Below are 15,543 nucleotides of genomic sequence, written 5' to 3'. Positions count from 1 at the left end.
ATGAATGATAATGAATGATAATGAGTGTTAATGAGTGATAATCAATGATAATAATAAAGACAAAGACGGTCTTTGCATGCATTATACTGTTGGAATTAATACTTCTTGCAATTTTTTTTCTTCTGGAGGCTTAGGTTAGTAGATGTAGCACAATTGGGATTTTTTCCCGCCAAAATTCAAACATCCCGCCATTTTTTCTTGAGGTTAGGTTAGTGGAGGTAGCACAATTGGACAATTCTCCCACCAAAATCCGCAATCTTGGATGATGTCATGCGATGTTGCCAAGTCTACATGCCGCCTTCTTGGATGACGTCATCGCCGCCATCGTGAATAAATTTGGCAACATTGGAGAGTGGGATGACACGAAGGTTGTCCCCCTACTCACGCTGGCTTTAAAATTTGACGGTCCTCCGAGATTTTCATGACATCGAATTAACTTTCCACGTATAATGGGACTAGAGCAGGATTCTCCAAGTGATATTCCTTGAATAAACCACATGTAAACAGCGTAATCTAGATCCGTTAATAGAACCAATGTTACATATAGAATTTGTGATGTTCGTATTTTGTTTCGTGTATCAGTAGTCGTTGAGTTACCAACCTTATTCTCATTAGATATCTAGGTTGCCTATTCACCTTCCTATAACTTGTCAGTAACCTCGTGCTCATTCGTTATAAAAACGACGACGCTGTTACTTTTAGGCATTTTATTTCGTAAGTTTCATTTACGCGGCAAAGTTGACAGGAACGGCTACTATTTTGGGCAACTTGTTGTTGGTACGTGGGGGGGGGGGGGGGGGGGGAGGAAGTTTCATGGGCAAAACTTTAGAGGGTGGAGGGGGAGCGACTAAGAGTTCGGTTGAGCGACGTTCGGGTAATCGACGATCCAATGTACTTTACTTCCAGTCCTGTCGTCTTTCTTGCACCCTCGGTAACTTCTCCAAAATGTTACTGCTACCAACTTCTGCTTTACTTTCGTGTCATTCACCATTGTTCCTTTCAGTCTTACCATCAACTCTCTGTAGACCCTCGGTCCGGCTCCTCCATCTGTTCACAAACTCTGGTCACGTGAACAACGCACAGGAGGTGACAAAACAAAACATGCGCCTTTCTGGTGACAGTGAGAGGAGTGCAGTACTCTTCTGGAGAGATCCCCTTCATAGCGCGCCTTCAAGAAGGTACCCGTTGCCATATAACGAATTTTATCTATCGGTACTTCAGTCAAAATCTTAGTTCCCAGTAAAATTGTTGCTCCTCAAATAAATTACTTGGTGCGGTTGTGTGACATTAGTTAACCTTCATTGGCTAACACAAAAAGACAGGTAAGCAAGTCAAAACTGACCACAGGGGGAAACATAAGCGAGGGCTACCTGCTAACTTAGTAAACAAGGGTAAATATCAGGGTGATTAACTCATCTCGCCGCCAAGCGGGTTGGGAGGGTGACGGGCGACGAAAACCTTAGAGACGCCGCAGTCTAGATAGGATGCTTGCTTTACACCAGAGCCGAGGTCTTGTGGCAGAGATAACCGGTTGCAACAGCAAAACCAGTATGCCGTCAGACAGTACAATTAGCCACTTTGTTTGATCAAAGGGATCGCTGTCTGGCAGTCACCAGTTACTAGGAGATGTCTACGTCAGTCCACAAGGGAGCACAGTTCTGCAAGCAGCATTGGCTCGTCCTATCTTTAACTGCAAAGCTTCCACCAGATGGCACATACGCTGCACACACACCACCCGTCAGTTTTCCTACTGAGACACTAACAACACAGCAGGCCGCTGCCCACCTTCTGCGTCTGCGTCTGTCTCTGTCCACGCCTTACATTCAAGAGGGCGTCGTTACGACGGTTGTTCATTGGTCAACTAAATGTATGAGTTTTAATGAAGTTTCTCCGGGCATCCATCGTCTCATATCAAACTTGCCTCAGTAGATTACACTCACACTGAACCGCTGCAACATGATCACCTTACAAATTATTTATTTTCATCATGTGGCGTGCTAGAGCCGTTTATTTGCCAAAAAACATTTGGATGTTATCCGGCTTGGCTGTTCTTGACACGTATTTTTCTTACTACATCTCACACAATTGGACAGTTTCGGCCTTGCAGACCATTTTCAACTTTAACACCTGTCGATGTGTTGTACAATTGTACTATTGTAATCTCTGTTATACAACAGGACACCTATACAAAACGTCGACGCTTACTCGGCCTAAAAACAGTCTGTAAGGCCGAAACTGGGCAATCAAGCGGCATGTAATAAAGAGAATTAGGGTCAAAAATAACAAAGGCTGTAAACTGAAAATGTCCTTTCACAATATTTTCATCGACCTGAGTCGTTCTTGATGATGTTGACTTTCATCGACAATTTCATTTAATTTCGAACTTCACACTTCAAAATAATTGTAACCAGTAAAAGTAAGAATGCCAAACGGAAGAATTAGCACCCCAAAGTAGTCTCTTGTTCAGCTTAACTTTATTTATTGTTGTGATGAACCTTGGAGCGATAGTAAATAATCACTTCCTCTTGATAATGATTCTGACTTACTTTTTCCTCACCAACTGTAGCTCTTCGTCATTAACTTATCAGTAAACTTATTTTCTGCATCACTCTGTAATATCAAATTCAACTACATTTTTTTTCTTTTTTTCATGTTTTCACTATTGCAGAAGGAATTATAGGGAACTATCAATGTGGTTTCAGGAGAAACAAATTAACTATAGACCAGTATTTTACGCTCAAATAGGTAATCGAGAAATGTTGGGAGCAATACGTTCATACTCTTAACCTTTCGTTGATTTCAGAAAAGCATCTGGCAGACTGTATAGAGCACAATCACCAATTTCCTCAATGAGTTTCAGTCTGAAAGAAAGTTAATACGTCTAGTACAGATTTGTGTAAAGAAAATTTATCGCGGGATAGAGATAACTTCAGAATGTCACAGCATTTTCAAGTCAGAACTGGTCTTAGACAAGGAGACGCAATATCACAAATACTCTCTAATTTAATTTTAGAAAGATAGAGAAAATCAAAAAAGTGAACTAAGCTCACATATAACTGGGTAAAAACACAACTAATCGGCTTGCATGTGCAGACGACTTTGTTTTAGAAAGCGGCAGCAAAGAGAATAGGCAAAGCAAGACAAGTTCTTACGGAAAATTTGTAAGGAAAGCAGGTTTACTAATTAATGAGAAGAAAGTTGAGTACATGACCACGAAGGAAGCACCCAGTGGTGGAACCCCATCGACTGCTGAAGAAGTAACTTTTAAAAGAAAATACACACATCAAAACAAGTTTTGTATCACCCCGGTTCACAGAACTTCTGAATATAGACGTTGACTATGGATAATGTATCACAGACACAGTCCCTTTGACTGTTCAGAGGTGTCACTAAACCCGCCATAGATGTACACAACCATGTATTAGTAAGGCCGATTAGATAGAGGGGGGCCGATAGACGATCAGTTCCACTCATTCCACCAGGAAGGAGGTACTTGGTTCGTGTTGTCTGTAGTTCAACGTAGACGATCAATACCTCAGTTCGATCGCTTCCGCAATTTTACTTTGTGCCAGGGAGGGCTCTCAACGAGGGAAGTGTACAGGGGTCTCGGAGTGAACCAAAGCGAAGTTGTTCGGACATGAAAGAGTGGCAAGAACAGTCTATGACGTGCCTCGCTCAGGCCCCCAAGGGGTACTACTGCAGTGAATGACCGCTACCTACGAATTATGGCTCGGAGGAACCCTGACAGCAATGCCACCATGTTGAATAATGCTTTCCGTGCAGCCACAGGACGTCGTGTTACCACTCATATTATATGCAATGGGCTACATGATGTGCAACTTCACTCCCGGTGTCCATTCCGAGGTCCATCTTTGCAACCACGATACCATGCAGCGCGGTACAGATGGGCCCAGAAACATGCCGAATGAACCGCTCAGGATTGCAATCACGTTCTCATCACCGATGAGTGTGGCGTATGCCTTCAACCAAACAATCGTCGGAGACGTGTTTGGAGACAACCCAGTCAGGCAGAACGCCTTAGACACAATGACAAGCGAGTTTATCAAGGTGGAGGTTCCTGCCGTTTTTGGGTGCCATTGTGTGGGGCCACAATGAAAGAGGACGTGCTACTGGGTATTGCAGGTACCGGCGTGTAGAGAAATTTGGACCACCACCTCCGAAGGTTCACTGTATGGTAGTACAACATGCAATGTGTGGTTTTCATGAGCAACAAAAAGGGCGGAAATGATGTTTACGTTGACCTCTGTTCCTATTTTCTGTAAGGTTCCGGAACTCTCGGAACACAGGTGATGCAAACCTTATTTTGATGTGTGTATTTAAAAATCTGGCAAGCATTTTAACAAGCAGAAAAGGATGGCGATTGCGATGGAAGGAATTGCAACGGCAAATAGAGCATACTTACTGGACGTGCTGTGCATTAGAGCTGTTCCAAGACGTTTTAAAGTAAGTACAAAAGTTTATCTCTCCTAGTATCTCCGTATGGGTCACTTTTTACGCTAAGGAGAAAAAAAATGAACAGAATTGCTTGTCTTCGGAAGAATGAATATATTTAAGGTTCAAATGGTTCAAATGGCTCTGAGCGCTATGGGACTTATCATCTGAGGTCATAAGTCCCCTAGAACTACACTAACCGAAGGACATCACACACGTACATGCCAGAGGCAGGATTCGAACCTGCAGACTGTAGCGCCTAGAACAGCTCGGCCACAACGGCTGCCTATATTTAAGGAAAATATTTGATGTCAAGAGGTAGACCCGTCAAAGGAAAGGAGGGTATTGAAAAGCCAGGAACTGTCAATCCTGTACTTACAATATACAATCCGAAAGATGAAGAAAAGAATTGGATGTGGCCTGGTCACTTACATAACTCGCCATTACAATTGCTGCTCCACGAAGATGACGTGCTACAGACGTGAAATTAACCGACAGGAAGAAGATGCTATGATATTCAAATGATAAGCTTTTCAGAGCATTCACACAAGGTGGGCGCCGGTGGCGACACCTACAACGTGCCGACATGAGAAACGTTTCCAACCGATTTCTCATGCACAAACAGCAGTTGACCGGCGTTGTCTGGTTAAACGTTGTTGTGATGCCTCGTGTAAGGAGGAGAAATGCGTACCATCACGATTCCGACTTTGATAAAGGTCGGATAGCAGCCTATCGCGATTGCGGTTTATCGTATCGCGACATTGCTGCTCGCGTTGGTCGAGATCCAATGACTCTGAGCTGAATACAGAATCGGTGGGTTCAGGAGGGTAATACGGAACGCCGTGCTGGATCCCAACGGCCACGTATCACTAGCAATCGAGATGACAGGCATCTTATCCGCATGGCTGTAACGGATCGTGCAGCCACGTCTCTATCCCTGAGTCAACAGATGGGGACGTTTCCAAGACAACAACCATCTGCACGAACAGTTCGACGACGTTTGCAGCAACATAGTCTATCTGCTCGGTGACCTTCGCTGCGGTTACCCTTGAAGCTGCGTCACAGACAGGAGCGCCTGCGATGGCGTACTCAACGACGAACTTGGGTGCACGAATGGCAAAAGGTCAGTTTTTCGGATGCATCCAGGTTCTGTTTACAGTATTATGATAGTCGCATCCGTGTTTGGCGACATTTCGGTGAATGCACATTGGAGGCATGTGTTCGTCATCGCCATACTGGCGTATCATCCGGCGTGATGGTGTGGGGTACCATTGGTTACACGTCTCGGTCTTGTTCGCATTGACGGCACTTTGAACAGTGGACGTTACATTTCAGATGTGTTACGACCCATGGCTCTACATTTCATTCGATCCCTGCGAAACCCTACATTTCAGCAGGATAATGCACGACCCTATGTTGCAGGTCCTGTACTGACCTTTCTGGATACAGAAAATGTTCGACTGCTGCCCAGGCCAGCAGATTCTCCAGATCTCTCACCAACTGAAAACGTCTGGTCAATGGTGGCCGAGCAACTGGCTTGTCACAATACGCCAGTCACTACTCTTGATGAACTGTGGTATCGTGTTGAAGCTGCATGGGCAGCTGTACCTGTACACGCCATCCAAGCTCTGTTTGACTCAATGCCCAGGCGTATCAAGGCCGTTATTACGGCCAGAGGTGGTTGTTCTGGCAACTGATTTCTCATGATCTACGCGCCAAAATTGCGTGAAAATGTAATCACATGTTAGATCTAGTATATTACATTTGTCCAATGAATACCCGTTTATATCTGCATTTCTTCTTGGTGTAGCAATTTTAATGGCCAGTAGCGTAATTAGGACGGAAGGGGAAAGACTGTCGCGACACAGCATTCTTTGTATCCGTGGAGGGAGGAGGGCTGGAGGGAGGCCACGAACAAGATTTAAGGATGGTATCAACAGGGATATGGGGACGATTGGTCTGAGGAAAGGTGAACAGACTACGAATGACAGGAACGGGAATAACTGATAGAACAATGTAGAGAACGCATATGGTCTCCAATGCCAAAACGACAGTTAAGCAGAACAGAAAAGAAGATGATAATCCATTTCTCTCATTTCTGAACAGTTATGTGCTTCAGAAAATCATTCCCAGTAACATGTTTATGGATTTAAATACCATATTTGATACCTGGTAACCTTGTTCGCGAAGAGTTCAATGTTTCCTTGCGGTATTCTGTTTCTTACGCCATCGTTTCCTCGTTAATTGCGCTATACATTGATTACAGGATAGTAGAATTACTTCACTTCGCCATGGATAATCTCACTTCCACTACGCAAATCATTTGCCATTCTTTCGATCACAACCGACATTTGTTGCTCTTCAAACTCTTCATTCCATGCAACATGTTCCGTAATTCCTACTTAGTTTTACAGAGGACAGCGATGTTTTCAGCATGTTATTTAATGCCACCCTTTACCTTCAATTTTAACCGACTTCTGAGACAAACTTTTACTTTCTTCAGTTGTTTTTCAACACACAGACTGAACAGTAGAATGGATAGAAATATCATTGTACTACGACCTGTTTGACTCGAGCGCTTCTCTTACAGTCATGCGTTCACGTTTTTGCTTTTGGTTTTTGTACATATTTGTACACCTATTAAAGTAACCCTGTTTATGGCAGACAGTTACGGTTGCAGGCCTCCTATGTTATGGCTTCCAAGGCAACAAAAATTTGACTTTCAGAATTCTACGCCATTATTCACCGGATTGAAAAATGTCAAATGATGCCATAATCTACTCATTAAGAGATATAATCACGTGTTGCAGGTTTAACACAGCACCACAACTATTAAAACTGAGCGGCTGTGAGTAAAAGTGGTCTAAATGCACATTTGGTTAGCAATACACCAGTAGATTACTATGCATACTTTTAAGAGTACTTATAGAAATATCTGATGTACATTTAAATAGGCAGTTTCTACATCTTCAGACAAAATCAGCAAAATATTGACACAACAGAACATAACCGTCGGTCATACATGTATGGGATGTAATAAAGATTTTTGTATCTCTGAAAAGATGAAGGAACGCTTCAATCATGTATTGCTCCACGTCATAACGGTTACCGTGAGATTGATCGGTGGACCACGTAACTAACTAACTAATCAGGGGGAACTTTCTCGCAATGAACAAATCATCTTCATCACAGCCAACGTCTAAGAAACGTAAACGGAGTGAGGCTAACGATTAAAAGACCCTCCCAGCTGCACCATGGTTCCTCATGGTGTCACGTACTGAAGACGGTCAGTCATTCGCTAAGGTGAATCGGTTTTTTATTCAGAAAGGTGTTGATGCAATGGTACTTTGGTTTTGGAGGCAACTTCTGATTCTCAAGCACAACAATTGCTTGCAGCTTCACTCCTACACAACTACCCTGTTCGTGTAGAGGCCCATCGAACTCTGAATTCATCCTGTGGTATTATTTACACTAGGCTGTTATGGTCTGACCGAGGCAGAAATCAAAACGACCCTCTCTGATCAGGATGTCATTGCAGTCCATCTGGTGACGACACGCACTTTTGGAGGAGTGGTTGGCTCTGAGCACTATGGGACTTAACTTCTAAGGTCATCAGTCCCCTAGAACTTAGAACTACTTAAACCTAACTAACCTAAGGACATCACACACATCCATGCCCGAGGCAGGATTCGAACCTGCGACCGTAGCGGTCACGCGGTTCCAGACTGTAGAGCCCTTAACCGCTTGGCCACACCGGCCGGCGGAAGAGTGGTGCTGCCGTCAAATATGAAAGCAAGTTATGAAGTTATCACAGTCACACCGTACATTCCGAAACCGAAGCGCTGGTACCAGTGTCATCGCTACAACCACACTCCGATATCCAGTCGTCATCTGACCAATTGTGTAACTTGTGGTAGGAATGCTCACAAGGGCGACTGTACGCTTCTTTCTTCCCGCTTTTATCAACTTCAGTGGCGACCATGACACCTACATCCGAGATTGTCCAATGTATCGCGATGAGACCCGTGTGAAGGAAAAAGTGCATTACCGTGTCACTCGCAAGTTATGGCTAGACGGAAACTCTGGAGTCTATCATCAGGCATTAACAGTACTGTTCTTACTGCTTCTCGCTCCACAGAGGACATGGTCACACAGACATGCGACTTCAAATTCAGAACCATGGTTGTGAAATCGCCCAATGTCATGGTAGCATCCCCATCTCCTCCTCCAGCTGTGCAACAAGCCGCCAGCCTTTCGCCTCACCGCAGGAAGCCACCCGCTACACAATCAGCAGCCCTGGAAGGACAGTATGAATACTTCCTGGAGATTTCCTACGTCCTTCCAGTCAACAAACATCGGAGTCTTCCTCTGCCAACCGAAAAGGCTTCAAGAAGTCAAACAAAGGCAAACGGTCTGGTCCTTCGCCGACTCGCAGAACTTCTTAGTCGGTACCCCCACGTGGTACAATCGCCCGGCCGACCCCCGTGTCGCTGTTGTGTACTGCCAACCGTTTTTCTGCACTGAACTCCGCAGAACAACAGAAGGAGAATGCTGATGCCTCTATAGATTTCATTGAGTAGGATCCTCCAGCCTCGGCGGCCTATAGCAGTGCGTCTTCGAAAGCTAGCACTCGGCTGAACCTAGGTAACGCCCCTTCGTTTTTCCCCTCTCTTCTCTCCCAGTAATGACTCTCGCAAGTGATCATTTGCCTCCTTCGATCCAACAAAGAGGACTTACGGGTGCTCTTGGAATCACAGCGTCCACTTGTTCCCTGCCTCCACGAAATAAAGTTGCTTCCTCACGACCGTTTTAAGTCCTCTTGAGGTCCTCTTTTCCTTTTCTCTCTTGACCTTTTCCTTTTATACCATTTACATCCCTCCGTCATTTGGTGTCACCAGGGCATACTTCCTCCAGCTTGTTGGATAACTCTTTCACCCTGTTCAGCTGCTCGGTGACGTTAACCGCACCAACCCCTTTGGGGCTCTCCCAGAACCTGTCGGAGAGGTCCACTCTTGGCTGTCCTTCTCAATGATCTTAACCCCATATGCCTGAACACGGGAGCACCCACGTTCCTTCCATACTCCACGAACACCTGTTCCCATTTGGACCTCGCCTTCTACGCTGCCCACCTAGCGTATCATCGTGAGTGGTCCTTTCTCTCTGACACGTACTCGAGCGGCCATTCCCCCCGTGCTATCCGTTTACTGAGTCCTACCCGACCTATGTGCACACACAAATGGCAAATTACTAAATCCGACTGAAGGTCTTACTCCTCCCTGGCGACCTCCGAAAAATCACATTTCCCCATTTGCGATGACCAGGTAGAATATACTACAAACGTTATCCTTACTGCTGCATAACGTTCCATCCCTCGCACTTTACCGCGCCGTGTCCCGCTCCCTTGGTGGACTGGGATGTGCCGCCGCGTAATCCGCGCGCGGGGACACGCTCTCCGCGTTTGTAGCCGTCATTCTACGATGGCAAACTGCATTCGTTATAAACAGTTGCATGCACAGTGTCATCGCGTTTTTTCGGAATAGCAAGAAAACTAGCTGGTTTCATTTACCAGTTCTTTTAATAATTCCTATAACTCCGGCGAGCTCTGTGTTGTCGTCTGTCAACAGGTGATGACATTTTGCATCACCACCTTCATGGGAAGAACCTTTCAGATATTAAACCTCTCCAGTGGCTTGGACGAACTCTCGCCGTGAGGAGATCATTTTAGGTAGGAGGCGTATTTGGCAACGTCGTTTAGCCATCACTAAAGTGGTGCCCTCAACTTTTGACGTTCGCCATTTCCTCACTGAATGCCCTACTTTTAAGCACCTACGCTCCAATTTATGTTTACTCTTTGAGCTGTCGGCTGTTTTAGGGAACGACACGCGGGCTGTCGACCGCGTTTAATTTTTATCCGTCGTAGCGGAATGACGAAAGACATTTAATCTTTAGTCCCGGACCTCTGTTTCTCTATGGCGCATTTTATAGAACTTTCTCAAAGTACATATTTTTAGCTTCTTCCGTCGATTGGGTTTAATGTGTAGTCGCTTTTAACTTCTTTTTTTCTCTTCGTGTTCTACGGTTCTGACGTGGGCTCGTTGTGACCCTAGTTGTTTCTCCACCATATAGACAAAACAAAACAAAACAAAGGCAGGATGCAGACAGTGAAGGAGGTCAGAAGAAAGTTTTCCATAGTGGAGACGACAACAAACCAAATGGATATTAGGGAAAAGTATCTGATGTTTCGATTGTAACTCCCACAATTAATAAATATCAATTTTTTCAGTTTGCTTCAGCAAGCACTTGTACAATTTGTACTCTCAGCCCCTCAAATAGAAACTGTGTATTTGTCGTTAGGCAGTGTAACACATTGCGCGTAAATTTCCCAGTCTATAATCATCCACTATTTGAGAATGAGGGCACTTAGAGATTACTAACAAACATTACACATATTTTCAAACTTTTTCTGAGGTTTTTCTCGCTTACAAGCTTAATGTAAAAATATGTAAGGTATTAAATGACCTGTAATGGGATCAGACGTTTGAAGCTGTTTTATACATGTTGTTCGATCCTTCAATTTTTCTAAGCATTTGGCACTCACATGAGACACAGGCAGTGATGTACAAGACAAAGGTACTAACACGACAATAACAATCCTAGAAAACCCATTTAAATTTCAGCTACTCATTTCTGGACGTCTCACCGAACCTCACGGGTTTGGCTGTTCTTACATCAGCAGTTATCAAGTTATTTAGAGGAACATCATCTCAGAAATCTTCAAATGGTGGAAACACTCTTGCCGGCTGGCTGATATTCCTACGTATGCTTGGTAAAACAGTATTGTAAATTTTCATCCGCGGCAGCGGTAATATCAGCGAACAGACAAGAATTAGCTCCGTCAAAAAGAAGGAAGCTTTTGCCATGGCTCTTTGTGCAGAAGAATTCTTAATCGAATTTACCAACGTAATGGCTGTCAGAACTTTTTCCGTTGTCTCACACAACGCATTCGTCTTTCCTTTGAACAAAACCATACCCTGACATATTGCATTAACTTATATAAGTACTTTTACATTGTTGAGGAGAAATAATACTAACTGTCATTGCCCCCTTCGGCGCAAACACGTCCTTTCGTCTGTCACGAGGCAAGCGGCAAAGCTTCTGATCCACGCTCAATATATATTTAGGAGGTTCCCATAAAATAGTTATCTGCAATTACCTTTCTCGGTTTTCCAAAGTAATCTGAGACAGTAAATTTGTCTAAATTAGAACCTCTGCCTCACTTATCTCTTGAGCTCTCCTATTTGAAGTTGAAAATTCAGTTTGTGTTATTGAAGGATGCTCTAATGTAATTCATTTCGTAGAAACAAAATACTGTTCAATCAAGAGTTCGTTTTGCAAGCTTTCTATAAAAGATATTGCACAAATGAAAAAAAAAATACTGACTAATCGGTTATGAAAAGCCTTCTCTTCGTATAACGTGGACTTCAGATGTCGCGTTCGACTGCTGAGCAATACTGACGTTTGGTTGGCCCTATGTTGCACAAGTGGACAGTGTTGCGAAACAAAACTTCGAACTTAGTGAAATACCAGTCTGAAACATTAAAAATGGTTCTAATTAAACACCGAAGAAAGTAATCATGTGCTCAGTGAAAACTACTTTACTAAAGCTCATTATGAAATGAAATTTCTGACTTGAAAAAACCACAAAAATAAAATATAGCTCTACGCTGAAGAAAAATAACACGCTTGAGATTACCTACACCGTTCATTGTAAACTAATCTGCTTGCTTAGCACAACATCTGATAATTGTGACCATGAACTATTTCCTCGTACGATCTTCCCTGAAAAAAAGTAACTTATCTTCTGCTCAGCATGCAGTTTTGTGTATGGTATACTGTCGTTGTCGAAAGCGAACTGAAATAAGCAGATGCAGAAAACGTAAACTACTCATTACAAAACGTATCTTTGTTTATGAAAAGTAATATGTGACTCCATGTGGCGTAAGTTGCATTGTACACACGACAAAATATTTAAAATTTTACTTAGAATGATTCCAGTGTGTTATACGTTAGCGAAAATAGTTCTCAAAAAATTAAATTCTAATTATTGGAAAAAAGCTGTACAGCATTAGGAGACTGTAGCTATTACGAAATTCTCTCATTACAAGAAGTACAGACATACCAGTCAATTGCGTTATTTGAACATAACGGATATAAAGAGATCAAATTACCAATAATCATGATCGTTATTAATTATGTGAGGGATAAACGTTTCTTTCAATTAATAGCTCTGACAAACAAACGTTACATTCTTGCTCTTGTATTGGTTACCTTGAAGGATTCCTCCAAAATATCTTCTTCGTCAGTAGCTTAATAAAATATCTTTACAAACAAGTTTAAACTTCATAATAAAGTATTCCAGAAAATTACTCTAGGATTTAGAAATATCAAATCTGTTTCTCTGAAAACTCAACTGCCGGATACTATGCGCTTCATAACTGACAGATGGGTAAGTGCACCACTGATATACTTACACGCAGAGTCATGGATCTCATTCACTACTCGTGCAGCGCAAATATTCATCTTTGTCACAAGGCGGCACAGGTGAATTATTTATAAGGCAGAAAACATACAAAAATCTTACAGTCTGTAAGGAACACGCATATCTAAGCCAGTCTCAATGTTCTGAGCCAAGTTTCATTTTCTTGTTCAGACAGTAACACGACGAGTTAAGCCATTTTCTTTTCATAACTACCGCTTAGAACTTGACTGCGTTCGTAGAGGTATTCAGAACTCTTCAGCAGTGGTAGAGTCACTACATTTGTATTGCATGTAACGTTCTTCCTATACCCTCCCGTGACCACTTTCATGGCTTTTAGGTTCTGTTATTACCACCCGCGCAAGTATCCTAAAGGCAGGAAAAAATATGCGCTTCATTTCACCATGGTAAGTTAAAATTGTCGATGCTGTTGCTAATGATAACCACCTCAGCAGTAGGGGTCCCTATCTGCTAACTCTCACTTAAATTACAGCTAATTACTGCAGAGCACAGCAAGATGCGATTTTTCAAAGAAATTCATTCTTGTTATTAAACCTGAGCCTTGTTAGAGACCACCAACTTTTCCTTCTTGCGTTATACGCTACTCCAGTATCACTAAAAAACTGATTACACAGTGTGAACGACAAGTAAACTACATTTTCAGAAGTATACGTACATTACTTACAAGTTACTGTAGGTACCTCAAAAGTTCATACTCTTCGAAGCTACTCAAGGCAACCTCACAACATGTAGGTATATGACTCTAATGCGTTACTAGTACCGTCAAGTGCTCACTAACAGGAGGTTTAATAAGTACTGTCACCTTGCTGATACCGATTATATTTTCGAAATTACGGGTGTGAGCCTTAATTAAAGCCGGAAGTTATTTGACACACTCACCAAAGTGATTAGAAAATTAACACGGTAATACCTGTCAAAGAATCCAAGAGCGCATTATATAATTTCATCTGTGTGCTTTGATAATTCAGTTTCTTGAGTTTCTGCGTGTCAGTTTAATACCTAATACACACAGTTCTCGCGTTTTCGTTTGCGTAGGAAACTAGACCGATTTTGTGACATATTACAAGTTCATAATAAGGGGGGAGTTATTTAAATTCGTCTGAGTGCTTCGGTAGTTCAGTTTTTGGATCTCTGCGTGTTAATCTAATTTCTTAGCCACAGTTCCTCCGTTTTCGTCAGCGTCTACTGTAGAGTTCCGCAGCACGTGTCGATAGCCCGTTTATCTGGATAGTGTAGTTTTCTACGTTACTTAGCATGCATAGGGACTGTGATTGTTGTGTGCGGATACGAACCGAATTGCTGACACATCGCTCTCAGCTTCAGGCTCTGATGCCTCTGGTTACACAGTTTGAAGCTGCAGTGAATGAACACCACGGACGTCCAGCACGTAAGAGTCGTCCGATCGGTCTTCATTGGTGTCCAGCCGAGTTATTGCTCGCACTGATGTCGACACCTCTCCTGTGATCGAGTGGGAGGTCACCTCCGGGTGTGGCAGACGGCAATAGACTTCCCAGGGGGCCGCAAATAACGCCTCCCCGATTTGTCTGACAAACAGGTTCCAGGTGCTGTCTGTGGCTGCTATTGTTGCTCCGCCAGATTCAGTGACTTATCCTGTATCAGAAGAAACCTCTCAGCCTGCAAGATCCGGGCAGTCACAGAGCGTGGGAATATTGATAGTTGGGAGCTCCAATGTTAGGCGCGTTTTAGGGCCCCTTAGGGACATGTCTGCCAAGAAGTGGAAGAAAGCCAATGTGCATACCGGGTGGAGCCATTCCAGATGCGGAACGGGTTTTACGGATTCCGTGAAGAGCACAGGGTGCAGCCAACTACAGATGGTGCCTCACGTCGATGCCAATGATGTGTGTCACTTTGGATCGGAGGAGATTTCTTTGGTGTCGAGCGGCTGTTAGTCTTGCCTGCGAGATGAAAGCAGGGCTATTTGCAGCATAGTCGACTGGACCGATTACAGACCTCTGGTATAGAGCACAGGTGATGGTCTGAATCAGAGGCCCAGACAGGTCTGCGACCGTGTAGGCTGCCGATTCCTAGGCATGTGCCATTGGGTGGCTGGGTTTCGGTTTCCGCTGAATAGATGAGGAGTCCACAAACGCAGGAGGTGACTGCACTGGTAGTAGGGGCTGTGTGGCGTGGACTGGGCTGTTTTCAAGTGTGGAGCGTCTCGGGGAAGCACAAAAAGGGCGTCAGTCACAACGGGTGCAGCCCTATACAGGAAAAACGTAGATACAGAAGCCGTCGGTATAACCGTTGTAAATGGACGTAGCTATGTTACGGAAGTACCAGAGGTCCAAGGGCTAGTAGAAAGCCCTGATGCTCAGATCGTTATAGGCACTGAAAGCTGGCTAAAGCCGGAGTAAAGTTCAGCCAAATATCTGCGAAGAACCTAACGGTGTTCCGAAAGGATAAGCTAAACACAGTTCGCGGTGGTGTGTTTGTTGCTGTTAGAAGTAGTTTACCTTGTCACGAAACTGAAGTACGTAGCTCCTGTGAGCTCGTATGGGAAGAGGTCATTGTTG

Source organism: Schistocerca americana, chromosome 3, assembly GCF_021461395.2.
Source record: "Schistocerca americana isolate TAMUIC-IGC-003095 chromosome 3, iqSchAmer2.1, whole genome shotgun sequence".
In the NCBI taxonomy this organism is placed as follows: Eukaryota; Metazoa; Arthropoda; class Insecta; order Orthoptera; family Acrididae; genus Schistocerca; species Schistocerca americana.
This window is presented reverse-complemented; position numbering follows the sequence as displayed.